The 6,825-nt window shown below is 50.3% G+C and overlaps 1 protein-coding gene across 1 annotated transcript in view; it reads right to left on the bottom strand.

Annotated features, from left to right (window-relative positions):
• Positions 1-6,825, bottom strand: part of efl1 (elongation factor like GTPase 1) — a 124,012-nt gene that overhangs the window by 13,999 nt on the left and 103,188 nt on the right. The gene's annotated exons all lie outside the window — the stretch shown is intronic.

Here is a 6,825-nt window from a genome sequence, read left to right as displayed (position 1 = left end):
GAGAAGGGAAGCATACTATATTTACATGCTAAATACTTTGTCCCCCAAAGGTCTCAACATGGAATTTGACTTGAAGCCCTTACTATGATTAGGCTATGATATATCGATGCACGTAATGTGTCTTCTGCACACAAAAAAGAAATCCCTATTTATGACTGTGCAGACTATTGTGACTGATTGTCTTTAGAGTGTGTTTTTATCTTTTTAATGTTTTGTTTTTCAGTTTTTTTGTTTTCTTCTGACCACCGGTTGTGATCACATGGTCTTGAATTTGTATACCAGCGCGCCAAGGCGCATGCTATGCCACTTGTCACCTTAGGGTGCGCTCACCTTTCTGCCAGGTGGCCTACCTGTAGGTCATGTGATATAAGTCAACTTAGACCATTGTTCTCATTGCCTGAGGAAGATCCCTCTGTTGGATCGAAACGTTGCCATATGTTTAAATGAAATAAAGTATTTTTTGGAGTTAATACACAGTGTGCAGACCGCTTCATCACAAAACAAAATGAGGGATATCCCCATCAACGTTTATTTTGTGTTTAAATATGTATCATTCTCCACAAATGATAGCACCAACGTTTATTGGTCTACTGGACTATCTAACCCCCAAATATTTAACAAGATATTCCCATCAAAATGGACTTTAAATACATTTATTTGTGCTTATTCTCCACAAACGTTATAGTCAAAGTAACAAATGTCACTGCCATCGCCTCGTTCTCCGCAACTCATCCATCACGGGGTTGATAGAAATGCTAAAGGTGCTTAAATGTGTCGTCGTGGTCGTCTGCTGAGAGGAGGGTCTGATTTAAATGCCGATGCCACCTCGCTCAAGGTCACATGTCACTCTAGGCGTCGGGGCTGTGCGGCAGTGTGTAAATCAGGCTTGTGTTTTCATTCTCTCTCCCTCGTTCTCTCTCTCTCTCTCTCTCTCTCTCTCTCTCTCTCCTGAAATGCAATATATTAAGAGGCTCATGTGAGCTCAGCGTGAACTGTCCAAAACGGCGACATTTTAACTCAATCAGTGCTTGTGTGAGTGTGTGTGTGTCCATGTTTGTGTGTGTTAGGGTGTGTGCGTGCGCATTTGTGCGCTCATGTGTCGGTGCACATTAGTGGCTGCACATCTGCCAAAAAAGCGGACGGAAAAAGAGAGTGCCCAAAAACGCTCTTTGAAGAAAATAAAGTAAAAAAAAACACACAAACTGCCATGCTCATTCAAGACTCAATTCTAACCCCACCCCCAACCTCCAAGCCTCTCGCTACCCCGACCCGCCACCCATCCCCACTACCACCACCACCCAGCCTAAGAGTCTTAACCTCAGACAACCTTGCGCAGTAGGCCACACCTACCTACCCGGCCAAACAGAGCACAACAAATAAGCCGAGTCAGCCAGGCAGGCAGGCAGGCTGGAGTGTGGGGGAGGACGGGGCAATGGGCAGAGAAGAGTGTGTTTGTGTGTGTGTGCGCGTGCGTGTGTGTTTGTGTGTGCGTGCGTGCTTGGCGTGCGGGCGTGGGTGAAGATGGGATGAGCAGGGCCAGGTTGGGGTATGATCAGGCTGACTTGCCTGTGTTGCACGGGGGGCTAATCAGGTCATTACGAGCGGGCGGAGGCTCCTGGAGGGTGGGAGGCGAAGTGTAGAGGGGCGGAGGAGAGCAGGGGAGGAGGGAAGAAGCAGGCGTCACTGTCACTGCAAGAGAAGGCCTCGAAAGGTGGATATCAGGGGAGGGGAGGGCGCAGGACAAGCACAGGGAGGGGCTGAGTGGAGAGTAGCGGACGGTGTATAATATGATAAGTCAAATAATAACGAGCGTGTGTGTGTGTGTGTGTGTGTGTGTGTGTGTGTGTGTGTGTGTGTGTGTGTGTGTGTGTGCGTGTGTGTGTGTGTGTGTGTGTGTGTGTGTGTGTGTGTGTGCGTGTGTGTGTATGTGTGTGTAGAGTAGCAGAAGGCGTGGTGCTCAGGCTCCTGATGCTCAAGGAGGAGAGGAGGAGCGGTGAGGAGAGGTGAGGAGAAGAAAAGGGAGATGAGTGGAGAGGAGTGGTGGGGTGAAGAGAGGAGAGGAGAAGAGTGGCGGGGTGAGGTGAGGAGAGGAGAGGAGAAGAGTGGCGGGGTGAGGTGAGGAGAGGAGAGGAGAAGAGTGGCGGGGTGAGGTGAGGAGAGGAGAGGTGAGGGGAGTAGCCTGAGTAATTTGGTGTCATTACAAGAGGTGGCTCCCAAAGGCTGAGAAGTAGAGGAGGGGAGGGGGGAAGGAGAGAAGAGGAGGGAGGAGAGAAGGAGAGAAGAGGAGGGAGGAGAGAAGGAGAGAAGAGGAGGGAGGAGAGAAGAGGGAGGAGAGGAGGCAAGGGAGAAGAGGAGGGAGGAGAGAAGAGGGAGGAGAGGAGGCAAGGGAGAAGAGGAGGGAGGAAAGAAGGGGAGGGGTGGGCAGGCTGGGAGTGATGTGGTGTCATGACAAGAGGTGGTACCCAAAGGCCAAGAGGAGGGGAGGAGATGAGGGGAGGAGATGAGGGGAGGGGAGGGTGGAGGCAGGCATGATGTTGGTGTGGCGTGGTGTCTGAGTGGCGTGTTATGGTGTGGTGTGTCAGGTCGGGCCGCTGGTGTTGGCAGATGGGAGTGACCCATCCTGTCCCGTGTCCGAGAGCGGCGCGAGAGGCGAAGGTGACGCGGCTGCCATATGGTCTGGCATGTGGCCAAGGCAAACACACGCGCGCGCACACACACACACACACACACACACACACGCCAAACACACACACACACAGCCTTTCTCTCTCTCTCTCTCTTTCACATGCACGCACGCACTCACACACGCACACAGTGCCAGGGACAGGTACAAAGCCTCTGGCACATGTGGCGTCTCTCGCCTTTGATCTCCCCCAGCCCTCAGCCTGAGAGGAGGAAGAGGAAGAGGAAAAGGATGATGATGAGGAGGAGGAAGAGGAGGAGGGGGAGGATGATGATTAGAAAAGGAAGGAAAAGAGGGAGCAAGTAAGAGGAGTAGGAGCAGCCGGAAGAGGAATGGGGCAATGATGATGGAGGAAGAGAGGGAGGAGGACAAAAATGAATAGGGACAAGGGAAAGAGAGAGAGAGAGAGAGAGAGAGAGAGAGAGAGAGAGAGAGAGAGAGAGAGAGAGAGAGAGAGAGAGAGAGAGAGAGAGAGAGAGAGAGATTGGGGAGAAGAGGTAGATGAAGATGACGAGGAGAGGGAGAGGAAATAGGGGAAGAGGAAGAGGAGAAAGATGATTTCGGAGAGGGAGGGGTGAAATGGAGAAAAGGAAGAGAGGGAGAAGAAAGAAGAGAAGGAGGAGTAGAGAAGGAAGGGGAGCATGAGGGAGACGGTGAGGGGAGGCAGGGAGGTAGGGAGGGAAGAGGGGGGCTTAGGGGCAGGTGCTGCAATAACCATGCCAAGCTGGGTACCGGTAGGTAGTAGGGGTGTGCAAAAAAATCATCATGACAATGCATCGCAATACTTACTTTCACGATATACTGCATCGATTCATGGCAATCGATGATTTAATATTAACAAAATGCAATTTGCCACTGGTGCATTTTGTTCAGTAGAGTAGGTAATACTTCTTTTGTAATGATCGCTCTCTCCCAGATGCAAAAATGCTTAGATATAATTAATTGACTTACGAATGCTACGCAGCAACTGACAAATAAGCTGTATTTGTAGAAGAAAAAAAGCCCTGTATTTTTACATGCATCGCAATAGTACATGAATTGCAATGCATTGTGATAGAATCGAATCGTGGCATGAGTATCAAGATGCACATTGAATCGTGAGCCCTTTGCCAATACCCACCCCTAGTAGATAGGGTTGGGTAGCAACCCAGCCCAGTCAGCCCTGTCCAGCTCTGTGGTTCTGGCCCCAACTCTGGTCTCTGGCCCCGACTCTGTTCTCTCCCAGATGCTAAAATGCTTAAATAAAATGAATTGACTTATGGATGCTGCACAGCAACTGACAAATAATTAAAAAAAAAAGCTTTGCCTTGTGATAGAATTGCATCATGGCATTGAATCGTGAGCCCTTTGCCAATACCCACCCCTAGTAGGTAGGGCAGGGTAGGGTAGTAACCCAGGCCAGCCTAGCCCAGCCCAGCCCTGTCCAGTCTTGTCCTGCCCAGCTCTGGCCCTGTGGCTCTGGCCCTGCCACTGCTCTCTGGCCCTTTGGCTCTCTCCCCGACTCTGGTCTCTGCCCAGTCCTGCCCAGCCTCGTCCTGCCCAGCCCAGTCCTGCCCTACCCAGTGCTGGCCCTGTGGCTATGGCCCTGCCCAGTCCTGGCCCTGTGGCTCTGGCCCCGTCTCTGGTCTCTGGTCTCTGGCCAGGCCTGTGCCCAGCTGGTGGCTCTGACCTCCAGACATGTTTAATTCACAAAAGCGCCCGTGCCCAGCGTGGGAGGGGCGGGGCAGAGGGACAGGGCCTCGCCCAGCCAGCGTGAAACCAGTGTGTGTGTGTGTGTGTGTGTGTGTGTGTGTGTGTGTGTGTGTGTGTGTGTGTGTGTGTGTGTGTGTGTGTGCTTGTGTGCATGTCTGTTTATTTATGTGCGTGTGTGTGTGTGTGTGTGTGTGTGTGTGTGTGTGTGTGTGTGTGTGTGTGTGTGTGTGTGTGTGTGTCTGTCTGTCTGTCTGTCTGTCTGCATGTGTATGTGTGTTTGCGCCCATGTGCTTGTATGTATGTTTGTGAATTTATGAGCGTGTGTGCGCGTGTGTGTTTGCAGTGTGCAGATCCCTCTGCCTAAGACCAGTGTTTACACAGGCCAGCCGGCTCAGTGACGGTGGCCTCTCTCCCCAGGGGACACTGGTGGCTCTCTCGCTCCCTCTCTCTCTATCTCTCTTTCACTCTCTCTCCCACTCTTTTTCTCTTTCTCCCTCCATCTCTCCATCTCTCCATCTCTCTCAGTCCCTCTCTTTGTCTCTCTTCATCTCTGACTCCCTTGGTATCTCTCTCTCTCTCTCTCCTTACTCACCAATCTCTCTTCTCTTTCTCTCGCTCTTATTCTCTGCATCATTCTTTCTGTCCTGTTCCCTCTCCTCCCTCCAGCACTGCTACGCCGCTGCTTCAGCCCAGACAAACACAATGATTCTATCTGGAACCAGCGCCACACTACAGTACGAGTGTGGATTATGAATGAAAGTATATGAATGCAGATCTGGTGCGGGCGCCAAACAATGCATTGCAATGAATCTCGATCGGCAAAGCCAAAGGTCATGATTTCACATTAACGTTCGCCTAGACACATCATTCTCGGGGTGTAAATTAAGTGAACAGGAAAGAGAGGGGTGTTTCTTTTTCCTTTCAAACTCCCCTCTCCCAAAAGGCCAGTACAATGAAGCATAATAGTACGAGTAAAAGGTCAATACCTTGAGGGTGATGTAGAGCCCTGACCCCTCTCCAATAATCAAACGTCCGGGAGATTTATTTCATTTTATATGAGCTGTGGCAGGGAAAAGGCTAACTCCCATTAAATCCCCCCTCTAATTGACCTAAATTGCACTTCACGTGGATTAGGGTGTGCTCTGGTCTGTGACTCTGGTGCTGCTGTGTGCGAGTGTGTAAGGGAGGCCATCATGTGAAATACTATAGCTGGATTGAAATAATGGTGCCGGGACTATTCTCTATATAATCAATATCATCCATGTAGTAGTCCATATATAATAAGTCAAATAATAATGTGTGTGTGTGTTTGCGTGTGTGTCTGCATGTGCGAGAGGGGGTTGGTGAGCGGTTATGGGGTGTGTGTGCGCTCGCGATGTACTTAGGCAATGAAATTGATTCCTAAATTCTATTTGTAGCCTTCCTTATTTGTTTTCAGTCTATGAAGACATACACCCAGCTACATATTTTGCTTAATCACATACAAGAGCTATCTGACAGTGCTTCCCAACCCAAGACTCTGACAGCTGGAATTAAAGTCAAAGTTGTCATTCACAGCATCTGCAGAGCTAGAGCAAATCTGTTCATTCAAGCTCAAGTGACGAGCGCAATCTGTCAATATTGTGTCAAGTTTATGGGTTTTAATAATGCCTTGCCATCACATGCATTTAAATTCAGCTCTACATTTCTCAGCAATAAGAAAAAAAACCACCAATTCAAAAAAAGGCATCCTGTTCTGGCACTATGACTATGAGAGTCAATACCACACACAAAGAGACAGCTCCCTTCCCCTGCACCTGAACCTTGGCTGCCGCCCGCCCGGCCCGCATCCATTCCACAACAAAGTCAATAGCCCATCAGTCTAGTCACCTTGCGCAGCAAGCAAGGCAATTCAGCTCTGCACAACCTGCTCACTCATTCTGGTTCACAGGGGAGCCCCATCGATCTCTCCAGCAGCTCTCCTCGTGCACTGCACCTGTCACACTAAACGAGGGACAGGAGATGACGCGGAGACAAACTGCCCCTCATCCGCAGTCCTCCAGGCTGAAACCCCCCCCCACACACACACACACACACACATATATGGGGGAGACCACACCCCACCTCCCATCTGCAGCCCTCCAGGCGGAACCCACACACACACATATGGGGGAGACCAACCCACAATCCACCCCCTACCTCTCATCTGCAGTCCTCCAGTCTAAACCCACACGCAGACGTGTAGGGGACTAAATGAGATACCTTCCCAACTTTTTAGCCCTCTCTCTCCCTCTGCCTCCCCGTCTCCCACCTCGTCTAAAAGCAGATGGTGAGACACAGAAACATGCACTCACATAAGAGTATGAGATGCGTAGAATATATGGAGGGGGGGGGGCACGCCCCTCATGAGAAAGGTGTGATCATCATCACTGGTGATTAAATCTTTTTATATACAGAACTCCCCGTGTGCT

Source organism: Engraulis encrasicolus, chromosome 22 (genome assembly GCF_034702125.1).
Source record: "Engraulis encrasicolus isolate BLACKSEA-1 chromosome 22, IST_EnEncr_1.0, whole genome shotgun sequence".
Lineage (NCBI taxonomy): Eukaryota > Metazoa > Chordata > Actinopteri > Clupeiformes > Engraulidae > Engraulis > Engraulis encrasicolus.
This window is presented reverse-complemented; position numbering and strand designations above follow the sequence as displayed.